At 37.0% G+C, this 21,926-nt stretch overlaps 1 long non-coding RNA gene across 1 annotated transcript; it reads left to right on the top strand.

The window, feature by feature from the left end:
* Window positions 1–3,932: 3,932 nt before the first annotated feature.
* LOC111241081 lies at window positions 3,933–6,689 on the top strand. Its single transcript, XR_002666829.1, has 3 exons — window positions 3,933–4,466; window positions 4,631–4,706; window positions 6,312–6,689. It is a non-coding gene; the product is annotated as an uncharacterized LOC111241081 (long non-coding RNA).
* The last annotated feature ends 15,237 nt before the right edge of the window (window positions 6,690–21,926 follow it).

The following is a 21,926-nucleotide window of genomic DNA, read 5'->3' as shown; positions in this document are numbered from 1 at the left end:
ATATTGTAAAGATGAACATGTTATACCAAGTCTTAAACTTAAATCTTTGACACAGTTCTAGTAAAAGTCTCTCGTCATCAATAACATCACTTTTATCATTATCACTAAGTCTTCACTCTAATATTCATCATTAATAACATCACTTTGTAGAAAGGCATCATACAACAATTTGAAACTATTGAGTGATGAAATGGGAGCAATATACTTAACCAACTACACAAAGACTAATAAGAAAGAGGTTGATATATTTGTTCAACATATGTTTAGTCAGGATGAATTAATTAATTTTATTGGTGTTTGTGGAGTGAAGGAAGTGATAGGTGAAGAGGCAGGACAAGAAAAGGTTGTGGAGAAATATGTGAATGAAGAAGAGCTGAATGTACCTAAAGAAGAGTTGAATGTGTCTAAAGAAAAGGTGAATTTGCATGAAGAAGGCCTTAAACTAAGATGTCCTGAACCTCTCACCGCATACTCCATTCTACTGTAACTAAGCTTGAATGGTTATTAAAACGATAGGATAACCTCAAGGGTCTAAACTTCTACATCAAACACTAATGAAATGCCATCATAAAATCTCTCAAAGAGATCCACAGTATTACACCAAACACATATATAATATTCATCATCATTAATAAGTTCATTGTCATCACCATGCATATTTATCTATAAATCTAGTAACCATTTTCATATCACATTATAAACCAATAATTGTTTTAACATTCACATAATCACTCACATTAAACACATCATAGGAAACATATGCAAAATTGAGTTAAACTCATATTTTTGCTCAGCTAAAACATATACTTGCTCAAATAAAACATCTACTCACTCAACAAGTAGTACATGACAACACACTTGCCTAGCAATCAAATCTACTCACTCAACGGGTAGTGCTTGACAACAACACACTCGCTTAATGATCAGATCTACTCGCTCAACAAATACTGTCTGATAGCACACTCACCCAATGACCAAATACTCATCCAATGAAAATATCACTAGAACTTACAGACTTAAATTCTCACAAAAGTCGTTTAGTGAGTATATTCTTGTCCAACGACTGTCAAGCCAGTGAACTCTTTGACTTTTGACTTACCCAACGACTGCCAAGTTAGTAGCTCTATAACTTCGACTTCGACCAACGAGTATATTCTCGCCTAACGAGTTTATATAATTCTACAGATTTATGTCATTTTAGCCCTACAAATCAATCTAACCATAACTATAGATGCCAAAATATACCAATTATAAGTTTATACACAACTTAATTATTTAATTCATCTCAATTGAAATTTCAACCATACAATAACCCCAATTTCAAAGTACAATGCATGTAAGCTAAATCAATCTTAACTCAACTCAACATATCATTTTTCATAAGAAAACTTAATTACACAAACCAACTATCATACAAGCATACCATTAACAATTACAAGTTATCTATTAGTTAAAAAACATGCAACAAGCTTTCCTAACCTGAAAGACAGATAGACTTGCTCTAAGAAATCCTAAATCCCTTCGAGCTCACATGATGCCTTAACACAAAAATGACTAGAACGTGCCGTTATGATCACTGAGTAGTAATTATTCATATAAATGACTAAAAAAACTCATGAAAGTAGAAGAAACCTCACATACAACAAATAATAGAAAAAAGACCAAGAAAAAGGACTAAAACTCAACTTATACAAACGAAGAAACTGATCAGTCCAAATTGATAAACTCACCACAACGATCAATTCTATGATATTAGTTTTTCGATCAAATGAGTAGAAAGGAAAAACTTAAAAAAAATTATTATTAGAAAATCTTAACCATAATATTATTAAAAAAATAACAATAAATAAAAATGATAATAATATTAATACGGCATAAATATAGATAAAAGAAGGTTAATCAAATCAAAACAAGCAATAAATATGGATAAAATTATAAATACAGAAAAAGATAAAAAGAATCTGTGTTGAGACACGTGGAGGGTTTACTTAGAAAGAAAATGTCTCGTATGAAAAAACAAAATCATATATCTTCTGACAATAAATAAAAATGATAATAATATTAATACGACATAGATACAGATAAAAGAAAGTTAATCAAATCAAAACAAGCAATAAATATGGATAAAATTATAAATACAGAAAAAGATAAAAAGAATCTGTGTTGAGACACGTGGAGGGTTTACTTAGAAAGAAAATGTCTCGTATGAAAAAACAAAATCATATATCTTCTCTCTCCAAATTCAACAATCATTCATTGAATTGATCGAGTACATAAAAGAAACTTTAAACTTTATCAACATCAATACTTTAAAATAATCATATAAAACAAAAGATTAAGAAACCTTTATAGGAAATGTTATGCTTGTTGTGTGTTTTTCACATGCAAATACATACTATTTATAGCTAGAATATTATAATAAAATGTAATAAATATTATTAAAACAAAATAAATATAATAAAATTTAAAACTGTTAATTTATAAACAACATTTACTCATAAAATTAATAATCCATAAAAACATTAATAATAATTGAATAAATTATTCATTCACTACAAGAATTTCGTTAATCACCCAAGATTTATTATCGAAGGCATGGGAGTCGTGATAAAACTGTTTTTTCGACGGTTGTAATGAGCATTACCTACAGACATGATGAAATGTAATTACCGAAGGCTAAGAGAGCATTACCGAAGGGTTTTCGACCCCTTAAACTAAGTAACTCGGGTATTGTAGGAGGTCGTCCCCAATTTCATAAGACAAGCCTCTACCCTCTACCTGACTTCGCGTGTTGCTCCCCATTCTCTTCCTCTCCATTCTCGTCCCCAATTGAACTACCATTGTGCTTCCCATTCTCTCCCTCTCGCTTTTGTTTCACGTTTCTCTCCCTCTCCCTCTCCCTCTCCCGTCTGTTCGATGGCACTGGGTGGCTAGGGTTCACTTGGTGAACCTCCCCCGTAGTGGTGTTCGAGTGTTTCTTCCATTAGTGTGTTGGCGTTGCCGTCATGAGGGTGGTCCGTTAACATCACGGCGTGTGGACGTTGCTGTCAGGAGGGTGCTCCCGTGACGTGAGGGTGCCTGTCTTCGTCAAGGGAGGCTATTAGAAGACCATTGCGTTGAGGTATGTTCTCTGTGTCTGAATGCAGTAGGTGTTGATGTCACTAAATGAATCAATAAACCTGACTACACTTGCATTCCATGTGTTAAGGTGAGCTTGAGAAAGGGTTTGAATTGTTTCGAAAAAGGGAGGAAGAGAGTATAGGGAGAAGACGAGACCACTGACCAGGAAAGGAAAGCAAAGGCAAAGGTATAGGTACCTAAATTCGTATGGCCTACTGATTGTGAAGTATGTAAGGGATGTGCTCTTATCTTGAAATTCAATTAAAGAAAGAATAACAAATGCAATGAACCAGTACAAGACATTCACTTGTAAGAAGTATGCTTATATGATGGAGTCATTGTGAATAAATTTAAGTTGAACAGAAACTTTTTATGGCTTTGGATATTTGCAAGACAGAAGGGTGTTTAAAGAAGAGAGTTTTTCTTCTAAGGAAACAAGATAGTTGTTTATAGGATAACATGCAGGAATTATAGGCTATCTTGGTTGAGGCAAGTTGTGCATTTAAAATACATTTTGAATTTCTTAAAAGTCTGCCACATACCACTAAGTTAAGATTGAAAATTTCTGAGATTTCTTGCTGATTGTTCAAAAATAGATTTACTTCCCTAGATATGCATAAGTTAAAGGAAACACTTGATATAGATGACGACATTACAGTGGTTTAGATTATATTCAATCCCTAGCAATCAAGTCAGGGGTATGATGGTTCTTGGAAGAAACAAGAGGAGGTAAAAGAGTATCAGTCAAGGGTTGATCTGAAGTGAAGACTAGTGGAGGTTCTAGAAGAGATATACAAGGAGGAGCAGAAGATACATGAGGGGTTGGCGATGCTGCAAACATCATAGGGTTGGTTATGTGAAGGCAAGGTTCTTAAAAGCTGAGGCCTAGAGGTTGAGATTTGTCTAGAGGCTAATGGATAAACCAAGCTACACTACTTAACACTAGAATATTTTAACACAGAGGCATGATTTTTTTATATTAGTCGGGTCGTTGGGGAGTATTCTATCTGGTAAGTCTTAATTTTCGGGTCGAAAATTTTTGATGTAGGGGAGAATGTAAGGATTGAGAATTTTTTTTTTTTAAGACGCGTGGCTGCAACTAATAGGCTGAAACATCATTCCTTTTAAAAAATGCTGAAACTTCAAAAATTGAAGTTTCATTCTTTCCTTCAGCAGATGCAAGCAACGTGTTCTCCCCTCTATTTTTCCCTTCCCTCCTTGATTCCTCTTACATCCTTGTTCTGAAATCCTTTCACTGAATTCAATTGCTCCTCTTACCAGAAAACGTTTAGGCAACTGTGAGATCGGAACAACAGCCCATCGAACCAGTTTAGTTTCCTCTCCTGGTAAGTGAAATTTCTTCAGTTTCTCTTGAGTTGAGAACATGCAAACAATCTGGACTGCATGTAGGCAATCTTGCTGCATGTAACTCCATGTAATTGTTTTCCCCAAATCCTATTTCCCTTTTAGATTCTGAAAAGTATCCCCCTTTCTCAATCTTTTGATTTAGGTAAAATTCTAGCAAACTCATCTCGGCGTTTCAAGCACTATAAATTCCATTGAGTTTGAGCTGTAACACCATCAAGGTAAGGGAAGCTGGATCTCATATTTTGTTTTATGTTTTATAAAAATTATGAATGAAATTGTTGTTTGTAGTAGTGGTAGAAGAATGCATGTATAATTTGTTTGAGCAAGGATGCTATTTGAAATAAAGGTATGTGGTTTGTATGTGAAATTGATTGTTCTAAGTTCTTGAGATACTGGATTGTTAGTAAATATGAATTTTAATGNTTTTAAAGTTGATTTAATTGTTGTAGGANGTTAATTCTGCACTTGAGTTATTTANTTATGGTTCAAGGAAAAGAGGGGATAGTTAGTGTCAAATTAGAGGAACTAGGATAGTCAATTTCATTATTAGGTGTTTTAGAGAGTAGTGACCAGGATANATAATTTAGAAACATTGGTTTGGACTTATCTAAGTTCTTAAAATGACTAAAAATAGTTTAGAATAGGTAATTCACAATCATAGCTCCAAAATTAAATAGAAGTGAACTTTTGATCATAAATCTCTGCATATCTTTTAGAATTTTGAGTTAGGAATGTATGTGAGCCTTTAAACAAGTTTAAAATCAACCATACTTCGAATTAGGAGTGTTAGAAGTTCACTAAATGGCCTATAATGAGTTTTGGGTGGGTGAGTTCCTAAAATCTGCAGAAATTCGCTCTGCAGATTATGCAGAGTCGCACAGCGCACTTTGTGCGCTCTGCGAAGGGCTACTGGCAGAAGAAATTCGCACAGCGCACCACAGGGTGTGCGCTCAGCGAATTTCCTGCGGCAGAGTGAGTATTTTTGATGTTTTTGACGTTTTGGGAGTTCCGGACGTCCGTTTTGGACATTCTTTAGGTCGTTCTGGGGGGTTTTTGACCCTTCCGGATCCATTGGCAAGGGTCTCCAAGCCATTTGAATTACTTAGGTATTGGTAATTAAAGGTTATAAAGAAATTTGTGTTAATAAGTGGTGTTTCTGCAAAAGTATGTAATGTTGGAGTATGTATGAATTATATATTATCTTGTATAGATTCAAATAACAGTGTATAATTATGTACAAGTGTATGAACGTTGAAAATCATGAGTGGTGTGTCAAAATTTAAAAGTATGGTTATTGGACATAATTCGATGATCCTCAAGGGAGGTTACATGGTGGTGCCCTGTAGTTGTTGTGATTGACCGTATGAATGGCCGGAGTTCAGGATGGGGTTTACCTTGACATTCTAATGACCATCCATGCTCAATTAGAGAGTGATGAGTCATGTGGTGAGAATAGGAGGAGGTCCTAGTCTTGGGTGTCTCCATTTTATATGGGCCAAGATGAGTTTGGTTGGACTTACACTTGTGTGTGGTCGGGTGAAACCCCTCGGCAATGGCTTTGCAAAGCAGTAGGGCCACCACAAGTGCATAAACCCCTGGAACTCGACATTTCATACTAGTCCGGACGGTCAAATCACGTGGTTTGTCCTTGGTATCAATAAAATGAATTCAATTACAGTTTTTGTTGTATTATTGTCATTACATGCTTGAAATACTTGATTTATAACATGCTTTTTATACCTAACTTACCCTTGCAATTGTGTGTTTTGTATGTGTGTGATTTTCCCCTTGCGATGATCATCCAAATCCTTGGATGTGAGCAGAAGTTGATGATGAGGTGCCTTTGGAGCAAGTGTTGGAGACTGAAGGAGACCCAGCTCCTACTTCTTAGATTTCCTATAGTCTTATTTAGATAACTCTCATTTTGAAAGACTTCTAGCTTTTACTTCTCATGATCTGTATTTTGGAATTACTCTTTAGGCACCCTTAGACCTTTAGTTGTCTTGTATTTTGGAGAACTCTCAATCTTGTATTTAAGTTTTAAATTTCAACCATATTTTGGATGATTGTATGCCTAATACTGTCCTCTATTAACTCTTAATTGCTTTCTCGTACTATAATAGCTGAATCCTATTATATGTACGTCTATATAATATTTGGGATGTTACATTATGGGACATTGCCATTTATTATTAAGCACGTTTAAATCTGATTAGAAATAGAAAGTTCTGCAACAAACATGAAGTTTAAGTCTTAACTTAAGTATGTACATAATATATTTCATAAAAGTCTCCCGTGAGAAATAATAGAAACCATACTCAGTTTGAGTTTTTACACTTTGACATATATAAGCTGAGCAATAATGGTTATGCCATACTTTTGGAACGAGATCTACTATGTGAGAAGCATTGGAATTTCATCTACTAGGACAAGAAGTTGTAAGTACAAATTACAAAAGATTTATACTAGTTAGTTTTTCTCTCATTATTTAAGAAAAAAAAAATTACCAAGACGATGAAGATCATTCTGATAACTATGTAAATTTTTAGTTTTATTTTGTCATTGATCATAGTTGTTAGTACATTATGATTTTGCTACATTATCTTTGCTCAGAAATGAATGATATTGCTACATTATGATATTGTTAGAACATAATGGATGTTAGTACAGTATGATATTATTAGTACATTATGATTTTTCATCAATGATAGAATGATTTTAGGATACAAAATATGCAGGTCTATCTATGGTTTGAAACTGTTATGCAGGTATATGTGGTTGAATAAGAAATACAAACATGACATATTTTTTATTGCATGTAACCGGAGGCTTTACTGAAGGCTTTTGCCCTTCGGTAATTACCGAAGACTTTGGCCCCTCGGTTACCGAGGGCTTCTGCCCTTCGGTAATTACCGAAGACTCCTGCCCTTTGATAATTACCGAGGGACAAAAATCGTCAGTAAAGATTAACGACAAAGAATTTACCGACGACTTTTTGGCTTTCGGTAAATCGTCGGTAATAGGTCATTACCGATAGCTTCTCACTGTTTCTGAGGGATTATGACCGTCGGTAATACCTTTCTTTTCTGTTTTATTTTTCTAAAATCATATTAAATATTTTTAACTACTTGATCTTATTTTATTCAGTACCATTTTGGCACGTCTACTTTATCAACTTTTTCATTGCTTCCAGAACTTCCAGTTACCAAACTTCGCAGCATCTGCTAATTCACATGTTCAACATATATTCCTAGTTTGCATATGCTCTTTATTGCATAATTACACAATTTTGTAATATTATTGTCATTCTTAAACAGTTTCAAGTTTCATTACTATAAAACCATAAATTGAAATATGACATACATGATGTTTCGGTAGGTATTTTGTGGGAAAAAGACATTAACCTTTTCTGACGTGGCTTTGCCGCTTTTCGATGCTTGAACTGGGTTCTCCGCTTGTCTTCTTTTGGTCGCTTGCAATCTGGACCGTTCGGTGATATTCAAGCTTTGACCGCTCGTCCGTCTTCCCGATGGAGAGGGGGAGGTACCTGCAAAAGGCACTCCGACGCCCAAGTCAGGCGTGTATTGAAGAGCCTCGGCTCTTTAGAAAGTGATTTTGGTATCATTGTAGAATATTTTGAGTGTGAAAGAAGCTTGAGTAGAAGATGATTGAAAGATGATTTGAAGGTGATTGGAAGTACCTGGCTTGTGGCCTTGGCTCTCCATTATAATTTGTCTCATGGACATTAAACTGATATAAGCCCAATAGAATAAAATATAAACATAGACTTACTTGAAAATCTGGTTAGTTGCTAAATATCTTTAAATATATATTCTTGATTATTTTATATCTTTAATAAGATATATCGTAACCGTTCGGCCTTAATATCATACTGTACATTATGCCCCTCAAGTCCGAGTTAACCGTTCGCTTTTAGCCGAGGTTAACTATAGGACTTATGGTTTGCAGGAGGCTGTGTTGGGGAGCGTGCTTCTAGGTGTTGCTCATCTGTGGACCTCCCAGTAGGCATGAACAATTGTCTGTGGCCCAGGAGTTCCTGGAGAATCTCCCAATAGACAAGATTGGTCGTCCTGGCCTGGGAGTTCCTGGAAAACTTTCCAGTAGACGAAATTGACCGTCCGTGGCCCAAGAGTTCTTGGAGAACCTCCCAGTAGACGTGAATGGTCGTCCATGACCTAGGAGTTCCTAGAGAACATCCCAGTAGATGAGAATGATCGTTCGTGACCCAGGAGTTTCTGGAGAACATCCCGGTAGACGAGAATGGTCGTCCGTGGCCCAGGAGTTCCTGAAGAACTTCCCAGTAGATGACATTGGTTGTCCGTGACCCAGGAGTTGTTGGAGAACTTTCCAGTAGACAAAATTGACCTTTTGTGGCCCAGGAGTTCCTGGAGAACCTTCCAGTAGACGTGAATAGTTGTCCGTGACCCAGGAGTTCCTGGAAAACCTCGTGAATGGTCGTCCGTGGCCCAGGAGTTCCTGGAGAACTTCCCATAGACGAAATTGACCGTCTGGCCTAGGAGTTCCTGGAGAACCTCCCATTAGACGTGAATGGTCGTCCGTGGCCAGGAGTTCCTGGAGAACTTCCCAATAGACGAAAATGATTGTCCGTGACCCATTGACGCCGTTATGGTGGTCGGAGTGGGTATTGCCGATGATGCGGTGGTTGGCCCGAATGGTGCGACTGTCATTGCGAATGTGGGACGACGCGGCTGAGTGTAGCATTTGCATAATGATGAGGCACTGTTTGGTTTGGTGCGGTGGGGATGTCGTCGTCGTCGGTGGCAATGCAAGCTGAAGATGCAAGTGTTGCTGCTAATGAAAGTGGCGTTCGCCCATGTCGAGGAGGCGGTGGAGGATTTCTACAATGTGGTGAGAGTAGCGGTCGCAGAAGACGGCGAGCCGGTTGCCGCAACAATCGGTGCTAGTTTGGGCTCGGATTTGGTTTGGATATAAGAGATAAAGTTGGTGCTGGGTAAGGCCAGATTTGAAACGGCGTCGGAGGTTTCATCGCTGCCGGAAGATTCGACAGGTGGACTGGACGGTGAGAAGAATGTTGCGGATGCCGGACCGAACAGAGCGAAGAATGCCGCAACGTGACTATGCTGGCTGCTGCGTTTGGCGGAGACCAGGCGACGGAGATTCCTTCTCTTTACCGAAGGGTTTTGCTATCAATGGCACTATTCCTTTGGAGAGTCCCATGTGAATCTTGAAGAATGATACCTTGTTTACGATGGGGTTAAACCCTTCTTTGCAAACTTACAATTATTTTCTTCCACATCTTGTAAGGAGATCTCAAGCCAACTGGGAGGCGTTGTAGGGCAGCGCAGAAGAGGATACATTCTCCTCGCAGCGGTGCATACGACCCAAGGCTGGTAATGATTTGGCATTCTTTGTTTTGTTGCAAATTGTTTTGCAAATAGTGAGTCCTGGACTTCAACAGAAAGCACCAAGAAGACCAGAGAGTGGAATGCAAATATAACATTTAAAATACAATAAAGTGGATGACAATCAATGCTACATGAGCCTTACGCAGTGTTTGAATGAAAAAATATGCTTGCTATTGCATGATTATGAAATCCCAGGAGGTTGGGATTATATACTATATTATTAACTATATTATAACAATATGCATCCTATATGTTATTATATTATTACTTATATGTATCTTTCATATAAAACGAATGTGCCACTATATATATATATATATATACCGTTATAAATAATTTTTAGTTGTTATAATGTGGAGATATTATTCTTCTTTTAGATTTACTCCTACTCCTCACATTGAAGTGACATATGCCGTTGCCTTAATTTTGCAGTGCATGAATATATACATATATTTCTAGCATTTATATAGAATAGTTGTCGTAATATATTCTATAATAAGATATATGAGATTTTCGTATTTCAGATAATACTTGTTGATGAAACTTCCCGCAAAGATCTTGTTGATGAAACTTCCTGCAAAGATGACGATTCTTATTGTATAGTCTTTGTTTTGTTGAAAATTCTTAGTGTTGATCCGAAGTAGATGTTGATACAGAGCGTTTGTCTTGGTTCCTCGTGACTTTCAATGGGATGCCCCCGACCCTACGGTGGGTGCCAAAATGTTTCGGTAGGTATTTTGTGGGACCGAGACACTAACCTTTTCTGACGTGGCTTTGCCGCTTTCCGATGCTTGAACTGGGTTCTCCGCTTGTCTTCTTTCAATCGCTTGCAATCTGGACTGTTCGGTGATCTTCAAGCTTTGACCACTCGTCCGCTTTCTCGATGGAGAGGAGGAGGTACCTGTAAAAGGCACTCTGACATCCAAGTCAGACATGTATTGAAGAGCCTCGGCTCTTTAGAAAGTGATTTTGGTATCACTGTAGAATATTTTTGAGTGTGAATGAAGCATGAGTAGAAGATGATTGGGAGGTGATTTGACACAACTAGCGTACCCGCATAGCTCCCAAGGGCAATTACTATACAATACAAAGCAGTGGCAGTGCTTCTCATGCTTTCAGGTGATTGATCATAGAGAAACTCAAAAACAGACATGAAAACATCTGCAAAGCCATGCAAACAATACTGAGGCACCAACCAGAACACACTGATAGGAATAGTGGAATTTGGACTATCCAATAAGTGGTACTTGGCAGCAACAACTTTTCTTTTTACTTCAACTGGTGCTGAAATTAATGTGGCTATAGTGTTAATCACAAAGCCTATTCCCATTCTTTGTAGGGTTGTGATTCCTGAAGGGTTCTTTGTGAACCTACGGATAAACGGAACAAAGAGGCGTTCGTATAGAACAACTCCTGACATCAAGGTTAGTACACTGAAAATGGACATGTTGGCTGGGGAAATTTGGAATGAGTGAGAGAGGTGTCGATCCATTGTGCGGGCTTGTTGAATTACAAAGCTGGGAAGATGTGATGAAGCAGCTATGAGCAAAATTCCTGAGGAAGAAATTGGAATGATTCTAATGATGGATTTTAGCTCCTCAACTCTATGAACAGTAGCCAATTTCCACCAGTTTGGTGGTGCATTTGGGTCTCTGCCTTCTTCCCCTGTGACAATTGCAGCCTTGTCTAACCATCTGTGGATATAGTGAAGCAATGTTTAGCGTGCAAATGCATCAACTATTCTATTATGAAGTTGTTAGCAATGTTGGGTCAGTGAAACCCCTTAGCAGATGATATTTTACCTATTCGTGGAATCAATATATATCGATCCAATATTTTCAAATAATTTATATATTATACAATCTTTTATTACATGAAATGAAAATATATTTAATCATCACAATTAATCATGTTTGGACTAACTAAACAAACAATAAAACATAAGGGAAAAATCAAGTTGATTAGTAAAACATTACCTGTTGTAGCCAATGTTTGCCACCGCTATAAAGCCCAAAATCGCAATGCAAGAATATCACTAGGATTATCATAAAATTCACTCTTAAGGGAATTTTCATCACAGCCAATTCTAGCAAGAAAGCTTTTCCATTCATCTGCAGTATATTATGAAAACTATCCATTAATGGATGACACTTTAAAAATTGAAAACAAGAATGCATAAAGAATAACACAGTAATCAATAATGGATTCTGAATGAGAACGGTGACCCCATAAATGGGGATGTGGGATAACTGCTAGTTTATTTATCACTAACACATACTGAAAGCAACTACAACAACTCCATTTGCTTATCTCTGTTTCTTAGAGTAAAGCAGTTGGGCTTAATAGATTTTAGCAATAGAGCCTATTAGTCAGGACAACTTAATTTGGTTGAGTTTCAGAAATTTCTAAACAAAAAATATTCACTCTGTGAAGGCTGATTTCTCAGCTGTTACTCATCAAGTTGATATAAGCATAATCGTAGAATGACAAATTTACAATGCTTTATAGGGCAAACATTAACATTTCCTAAAAATGTAATAATATTAGAAACCCACTATATAATTATGCAAATTCCAGCATTTTCTTGATTGTTTAATAATTCTAAACATGCACCTGTGTTTGAGTGGAGAGGTCATTTAGCTATTTTCAAGGTTCCTAATGGGGTATACAAAGAATCAAAAGTTTTTGGGCAGTTAGGAGGTTAAGGAGTGTGTAAAACTGTGTTAGGCTCCTTTACTCAGGGCCGTAACAGATGAGAATCAACACACACACTCAACAAAAGAATAACAAGCCAGTATTTCTCCCTCAAGGAAGCCTCCCTTCCTCCACTGGAAACGATCCAGTCTATACCCAAAGGCAACAATTATCTGATACCCCTCTCCCCCTATTTGGTTTATTATTTATACCCTCTCTTCTAACAAACTATAACATACTACTCTCCTTACACGTGTCTCACACGTGTCTAACTTACTCTTTTTTATTCCTAACAAACTGTTAGCTTGTCAATTAACAATTAAGCTGGTAAGGGGAAACCTTATAAAAAGGTTATGAACTTGTGTGAAAGGGTTAGCTTTTGGTATTCCTTCGTATAGACAAGATCTCTATTCCTGTGGAGGGCGAGTGCTCCCTCGTGAGTGGAATGTGTACATTGTTCTCGGCATTTCAGAAGTAATACACATATACTTTTCTTCTTTCGGTGAGTGTGTGCTGTATACTGCATTTGATTGACTTCTTGACTAAAGAAGAAAAGTCTATCATATTAACAAAATCAAACACGTATTGAATTACATATTACTTATTAAAGCGAGAATAAGACAGCAAAGTTTTAAGGCCGAAACAGCAAACATTTAGAGCTAAAAACCTAAGATTTCTCCACCAGTAAATTACGTGAAGACCCATTCTTTAACAAATACAATTTTGAAGTCTGGAACATGGATAGCAATAAGACAAAGCAAACAATTATTCTTAGTAATCTAGTGTTGAAATAGAAATATTCATAAAATATCAATAAATTAATTGTATACAAGTACGATTCTATTGTAGAAACAAATACAAAACAACAATTAAAGCTAGAATTAAGCATCGGAAACCAAAAATCATTTTCAAATCTAAGCTAGAATAAGTGGTGCGAGAGTTAACTAGAAGTGTTGGAAATCCTAAGTGAATCGGACAATGAAAGAAATCAAGCTCAATTCTCGCAAAGGTTCAAATCTGTCCAAGACAACGAACAATATTATAGAAGGAGCCTTTGCAAAAGGATTGATCAAGATCTGAAATAAAATGTAAAATACTATATACAAGACTTGCATACCAATGCCTATGTGGATATTACAAAGTGCAAGAAATACACCAAGAGGAGATCCAACAGCAAAGAATGTATCGACCTGACATAAATGCAGTTAAACAAATGAACAATAGGATAAAAAGGGCTATTTTTTCTTCTTGTTCTCAGGAAAATACTCTTTTAAGAAATAAAAAATATATCTAAAAACATTATAGTGATTATATAAGCATTTTAGGAGACGAAAAGAAAAAACCTAAAAAAATTATTTACTACTTTCTACAGAAACTAAAGATAGTAGCTTTAAAAAAAGGCCTGAAATAAGCTGTATCATGATATCATTTTGATCTTAACCTCAACTACTAAATATCTAATGTAGTCAATGAAAGTGGCCTCTCTTTCGTCAGTATTGAATCCATTAAATGAAAATCTCAAGGAAAACATGTAAGTGTTATACACAGATGACAAAATCCATGTTCGCATCTCTTTTCGTACCTCAAACGAAAGCTTTATGCACTTTATATATGAGGTATAACTCTGGTGTACCTAAAAGTGTCATCCGTATTGATTAGTGAGTTCTGCACATAATTATACTCCTTATCAGGGAGTGAGTTTTCATTTTGATCGAGTTCCTTATACATCCATTCCATAGGAAATGGGGATGATAAATTATCTTGATGGCAAAGGATATCATATAAGAGAACACTTCCTAGAGAATGATCTACACTAGTCAGCATGAAGTGAACCATTGTAGACATTGAAAATGTAGAGGGGAAATGAAGGAAATCTACTCGCTCTAGTACCTTTCCATCATATCCAGGATTCCTTTTCAGAAACTTCAGATATAATTTATTCGGTTGGTTGGATACCTGAAGAAGTATAAATTCCTATATATCAATCTATATTACAATGGTATAAAATGCAACTTTTAAAAGCAACCTACATTCAACCACTGAAAAAAACCCATCTACATCAAGTCATATTACAGTTAATATAAAATCATATTACAAACTCCTAGTATCAATAATATAGCTGTACAACAGTTAAAATATATTTACTAACGAACTGTCAGGATCAGTTAAGTTACATGCAGTATTACGACTACATTCTGCAACATCCATTGCCTGCCAACATTTACATACAAAACTCAATACATAATATACTTACTAAAGAACTCCCAGTATCAGTGGCTAAATCAGATGCCCTATTACTAATACATTGCAATAACCATTGTCTGCAACATTTAGATACAAAAATCAATACATAATATAACTGTTACAAACATTTGACCTTGTCAATAGATACTTGTTACAATTAATACCTTCCTTGGTTTATCATTATAGGCCTCACAATTGATACACTTAAAAGAACAAACTTCATATCGTGCAATAGTTGCACACCAGAAGATAACTCGAGCCATCATTCCCTAAATTAAATTTAATTGTACTTGTAACAGTTACACAACAAATTTCCTATATCCATAACAATATGTCAGTATAAAAATAATGTCCAAAATTTGAATCTAATATAAAAAATATTAGGAAGTTCAGGAGTACCTCTATCGTCATAATCTCGGATAAAAAGGTAAAATAAATTCCATACACATTGGACAATGTAAATAAAAAGATAAAATATAAAATAAATGGATAAAAAAGTAAAACAACCTTCATGAATATGTATATGTGACAAGAAAATAATAATATTATTGTTTTTATTTATAACTTTATTCAGTGTCTAAGTATAAACAAAAACTAGCATAGAAAAAAAAGTTAATATAAAAAAATATCCAATGACAAAAAAACTCACCATTCATACGCTTAAACACGCATAAAAATGTAGCTTTCCTAGTATCCTCTTTTATGGATTAGGGTTTGATGGGGAGTTTAAAGCCCCACATTATGTTTGACTACCCTTCCCCTACACCTGAAAAAAAAATGATTATCTTTGGCCATGAGATAAAAATGTGAGACCTTACTTTACTTACATAAAGTTAGTATAAATAGAATAAGATGAACCCATTCAATTATGGATTAATTTTAGACTAAGCCTTTTTTCCAGGTATTAAACAAACCCACTTTATCCAAGAAAAGAGGAAGACAAAAAAGATAACATAATATGTTGAACTTTTTAAGAGGAAAACATAAACACGCATACCAAGTACCTGTCCTCGACCTGCTTCTAGGATTGCTATCGGAAGATTTGCTCACTGTTTAAGACATTTGATGTGTGTTAGAGGTTTATCAATCACAATACACTTCCACAATCCTTGCTGTTATCACTGTGTTGCGCTTATTAGGCCATGCACGTGCCCGATATTCATGAGTGCTCTAGAGATCATGCCAAGATCTCATGCAAGCGGCCCCACTCGACACTCATAAGTGATTTCATCAAGTGTATGCTGCAAATCATACACCACCCATAAGGGATATGAAAATCATTAAAAACTTTGTTTAAGCTAAAATTCTTTCACCACATAAAATTTTAATAACAAAGTTTAGCCTCTCAATAATGCAGTCTCCAGCACTTTCACACACACACACACACCATAGGAAGGGACATAATTGATTAAAATCAATTTAGTGCTATCAAAATTAACAAGTGACTTGTTTTGGGATCTCCAATCACAAAGGTTAGGATCACTTGTTTGTTTGCAAGTGGCTTAAGTCCCATTCCCCTTGATGTTTCAAATATCATTTGTCTTCCCAAGGGTTTTGTCAGAGAATCTGCTAGATTCCATTTTGACTTCACACAGTCAATGGAAATAGTTCCACTCTTTAGCAACTGCTTCACCAAATTCTTGTTTTTAGTTATAGCTATTGCCGATTGGTAACCATAGTGTATTGACATCGATGGGGTTGGTTTCATTCCTAGTGGAATGTTCACTAAGAACTTTTTCAACCACTCAACCTCATTTCCAGCCATCTCAAGAGCATCAAACTCATATTCCATTGTTGATCTAATAGTTTTCCTGCCTGATTTCCATGTAATTGCACCACCCCCAAGTGTGAATACATGACCACTGGTGAATTTTGTCCCATCTGAATCAAAGATCTAGTTAGCATCATTGTACCCTTCTAGTACAGCGGGAAATCCACATCCACTATATTCAATGACATAATCCATTGAACCATTTAAGTATCTCTTATGCCTGCAAATGCATCCCAATCCATCATTAAAATCAAATTTCCAATTAATTAAAATCCCATCAACTTCCTTTTTTTTTAATCAAATTAATTTCTCTTTCCAATTTAAATTAATTTGATTGCCAATTAATTGCTAAATAATTAATAATAATTTTTCTTCTCATAATTATAATAATAAAAATGCTGACAAAATCTCGAACCGCAATTTCCTGAGGCGTGTAAATTCATTGTCCTTAAGGACTTATCCGCGATATGTTGCGCAAGTCCCCCAGGATACAACAGGAACTTCACGAAACATATTCGAGGATCACTGAACTAGCAAGAAACTCTGATAGAGTTTATACCCAAGATGAAAAGAGAATGAAACTGGATAATCCTCACGATCCTAATAAACAAAATAAAAGGCCAAATTACTAAGTTCTTTAGAACAATGTTTGAGCACAACATTAATGAAGAACTACAACCTAATTCATTTTTGTTCTTAAATCATAAGCAGATATACAAATCAAATTGATGCAGTCTTGGTCCAAGAGAAGAAAGTTGGCAACATTTTTCCCATCCAAAAATTTAATTTCAAGCTTGTATCTAAAGCAATGAATGGACTTCTGATATTAACAATGTAGTGTAAAATATATAAACAACACATACTTAACCTGATTCTTGGTTTATCATTATAGGCCTCACAATTGAAACACTTAAAAAAACCAACTTCATGAGTTCTTTTCGTGAGCCATCATTCCCTAAATTAAATTTAATTGTACTCGCAAGAGTTACACAACAAATTTCCTACATCCATAACACATGTCAATATTAACATCAAGTCCAAAATTTGAATTTACTATAAAAAAATATTCAGAAGTACCTCTTTCGTGATAATCTCAGATACTTCAGCAATAGTTTTACAAATAAACCTATCAACATGAATGATTTGGAAGAGCTGCCGGCTTCCCTCCTCATAATATTCAGTTTTGGATGTTCTGCAAATTACGTGTTATTGATGATATGATATGGAGGAAAAAGTAGTATCCTATACTACTAAAAATTGTTGTATGAATATCTACTTCCATACATTAGAATGGATGCTCCATACAAGGTATGAATTTAGTAAAGGAAAGGAATTAGGGCACCTGATAGGAGATTATTAGTATATGAGAGGAGAAGGAAGCGTCTGTAGTTTAGCTGTTAGCTTTATTGTTTTGACAGTTAGGATTTGGAGGGAACGGATTTGTATAAATAGGAAGAATTAGTAGAGAGGACTTTACTTTTTGACTGTTGGGGGAGGTTAGGCTTCCAGACTACCCTATTCATTGTATTCTTGTTCTAAATAATATCAGTGGAGGTTATATAGAGTGTTGAGTGTTGATTTTGGTGTGCGTAGTGAGATTTCTTTAGGTTTCTTGATTAAGAAACCTAACATTTGGTCCGACCTGTCGGATCCAAAAATTGGTAGCGACGTGAAGCGAAAATGTAGAATGCGATAGAGGCGAGGCTGGAAGCGATTGAGATAACGATGGAGGGTATGAAGGCTGTACGGCGGGATTTACAACAATTTATTAAAAAGGTAGAATTACCTACCTTCGACGGCGAGGAGCCTCTAAGTTGGCTCAAAAAGTGGAGAATGATGAGGAGAAAGTGGAGGTCGCTTACGTGAGCATGGAAGGGAGTGCGACGTACTGGTTCACGTTCTGGAAGGAGAAGGCCAGAAACTGCTCGTGGGACGGGTTGAAGGCGACCATGATCACTCGCTTCTGTGGGATTTAGGGGAACCATGTTTGAGCGACTGGCTACTCTACGTCAAGATGGAACGATAGAGGAATTTGTTCGTAATTTTGAAGTCTTGATGGGGCAAACGAAGGGATACCTGAGGAGTAGGTGCTAGGCTACTTTTTGGCCGGATTACGAGACGACGTGAAGGGTCAGGTGCGGATTCAAAATCCATCGAAGTTAATGGAGGCATGAGGATAGCGCGGGATGTGGAAGACGTGATGATGCGAGTTCAAGGATGCCATGCTAGTAGGTTCAAGATGAACCCATTTGGTTTGTGATCATCGGGGATGGTAACGCGGTCGGAACCTCATCGAACTATGATGCAGCAACTGGGGAGAATCGAGAGAGTAGGATAAGCCAGGAGGGACGACGCGATGTCGAGTGCTAATACGAGGGGGAGTGATGCTGCGGGAAGCGATAGCAGAGGGAGAATGGTGAGAAATTTGCCATACCCGAAATTTCTCAAAAGGAAAGAGGAGGGATGTTGTTTCCGATGCGGAGGCAGAAAATGAGGAGGCAGAAGTTGGTGGGTCAATCATTTGGAGCAAATAAGTATGGTGTTGCGACTGTTAAAGCAGAACGGGTGGGTGACAAACCAAAAGAAGTGTGAGTTCGGGAGAAGGAAAATTCGTTACCTAGGCCACCAGAACATGGGGTTGAGATGGATAATGTGGAAAATAAGATTGATTTATTATTCAAATCATTAAAAATACATTCTGATACCCTTTATTTGTAGTAATCTAATTCTCCTTGTTAGAGATATTATATTTAGTTTATATTTATCTCTTATCTTTAGTTNNNTTGTTTATATTTCTTATTTAGTTTGTTTATATTTCTTATTTGTATTTTGGGCTTAGCCCATATTTCTTCTATTATAAATAAAGGACCCTATGTGTATATTCAACACAAGGAGAGATTTCCTCTCATCTCTTTCACTATTTCATATGGTATCTAGAGCTTAGGTTTTGATCCAGCCTCTTCCACGGTCGCAGCCTCCACAACAGCCACCGCTGCCGCCGCCGGAGACTCGTCGGAGCCTCGCCGAAGCCTCGCCGGAGTTCCAGAATCGACCGGCGACCACTCCATCCGAATCGCCTCCTTGCCCTCTTTCTGGATCTACGGTCATTGCGTCAATCGGAGCACGTTGAATTTTTAGGGTTTCCATGGCCTCTTCCTCGTCTACAACCACCTCTGTTAGTTCCTCATCTTCTTCTGCTAGTGCCTCATCAATATATACGAATTATGTGAATGTACACTTGTCCATTGACAAGTTAGATGACACGAATTATGCAACATGGGCATCCGACATCAAACTTTGGTTGAAGAGTCAAGGGTATGTAAATCACCTTACTAATAATGTGACTAGTGCTACCATAGAGGACACTTCCCGCTGGATGAAAATTGATGCCCAGCTATGCATCGTCATAAAGTCCACCATTCACTCTTCTCTAAAACAAATGTTTCGATGATATGAAACATGTTCAGAAGTATGGGCACAAGCAAAGTTATTGTACACGAAATTACACCCAACGTCTTTATGGTGTTTGTCAGGATCTATTCACTGTTATTGGTCCGCGCAATCCTGGTCCCATGGTAGAATATTTGGGTAAAGTTCATGCCCTCCTTCATGATTTTAATGAGCTATTACCTCCTGCTGAAGAACTGGAACAACGATCAAAGTTCTTCATGTTGTTGGCGTTATACGGACTCTCTGATGATTTCTCCCATGTCCGTGATCAGATTTTGGGTTCTCCAGTCATACCCAACTTTACTTCTACTTGTTCTGCTCTTTTGTATATTCCGAGCAAACCAGTCATTGAGACATCTCCTCATAGTGATGATTCCTCTGCTTGTTCTGCCCAACGTGATGATAAAAGTCGGTCTCGCAAGGCAGGTAAAGGACGACCAAAATGTGACCATTGTGGCAAGCTAGGCCACAGAATTGATAGATGTTATGCGCTTCATGGACGTCCTCCTCGATCTGTAGCAATGGCTAATTCTGATCCACCTCCTCAGCCTGCAGACCATCCTACTTCATCAAATACTATAGATAACCCTGTAGTCTTCAATGAATTTCTCAGATGGTATGAGGATCGTCAACAATCTAGTTCCACTACACCTTTTGTTGGTCTGACTCACTACCTCGGATCTTGGGTCCTTGACTCAGGCGCCACTAATCATATAACTGGGTTTTCTTCCTTGTCATGTCCGGATAATTTACCCTCGGTAACAATGGCTGATGGTCTAGAGTCTCATCTCATGGTATTGGTACTGTTCATATTTTTCCGTCTATATCCATTGATCATGTACTCTATGTCCCTGGGTCTCCTTTCAATTTATTGTCTGTCAGTCGTCTAACTCATTCCCTTAATTGTGTTATTTCATTTACTAAAGATTCTGTTTGTTTGCAGGACCGGAGTTCGAAACACATGATTGGCACCATCCCTTCTTCATGCTCAGTTAGGTCATCCCAGCCTTGCCAAACTGCAGCAGCTTGTTCCGAGTTTGTCGAAGTTATCCAACTTGTCATGTGAGTCTTGTCAGTTAGGAAAGCATACTCGTAGTTCCTTTCCTCGTAGTGTTTCACAACGAGCGTCGTCCCCCTTTTCATTAGTTCATTCTGATATTTGGGGACCTAGTCGTGTTAAGTCCACTTTAGGATTTCAGTATTTTCTTACTTTTATTGATGATTACTCTTGGTTGTTTTTAATGAAGAATCGTTCTGAGTTGTTTTCTATTTTCCAATCATTTTTTAATGAAATAAAAACACAGTTTGGGGTTTCTATTCGAACTTTACGCAGTGATAATGGTCGTGAATACCTTTCTCAACAGTTTCAACATTTTATGGCATCTCATGGCATTCTTCACCAGACCTCTTGTGCTTATACTCCTCAACAAAATGGGGTGGCTGAGCACAAGAATAGACACCTCATTAAAACAAAAGGACTATAAGTGTTTTTCTCCTTCTCTCAATCGTCATTTTATCTCTGCTGATGTCACTTTTGATGAATCTTCGTTTTATTTTTCACAATTATCTTCTAGTTCTGTACCTCCATCTACCACTGTTGATATTCCTATTGTCTGTGATCCTTTAGACTCTCATTCCACACAGGATCGTCCTTCAACTTCACCCCTCCAGGTTTATAGTCGCCGCAATCGTCTCCCTCATGACTCACCTCCTGTGCCGCCTTCTATGTCTCCTTCGGCTCCAGCAAATGAGTCTGACCTGCCTATTGCCCTCCGTAAAGGTATACGCTCTACTCGTAACCCTTCCCCTCATTATACTGTTCTTAGTTACCACAGGTTATCTCCATCTTTTTACACATGTCTCTCATCCAT

Source organism: Vigna radiata, unplaced genomic scaffold, assembly GCF_000741045.1.
Source record: "Vigna radiata var. radiata cultivar VC1973A unplaced genomic scaffold, Vradiata_ver6 scaffold_7, whole genome shotgun sequence".
Lineage (NCBI taxonomy): Eukaryota > Viridiplantae > Streptophyta > Magnoliopsida > Fabales > Fabaceae > Vigna > Vigna radiata.
Note: the sequence above shows the minus strand (reverse complement) of the source record. Positions and strands in the feature narration are given on the sequence as shown.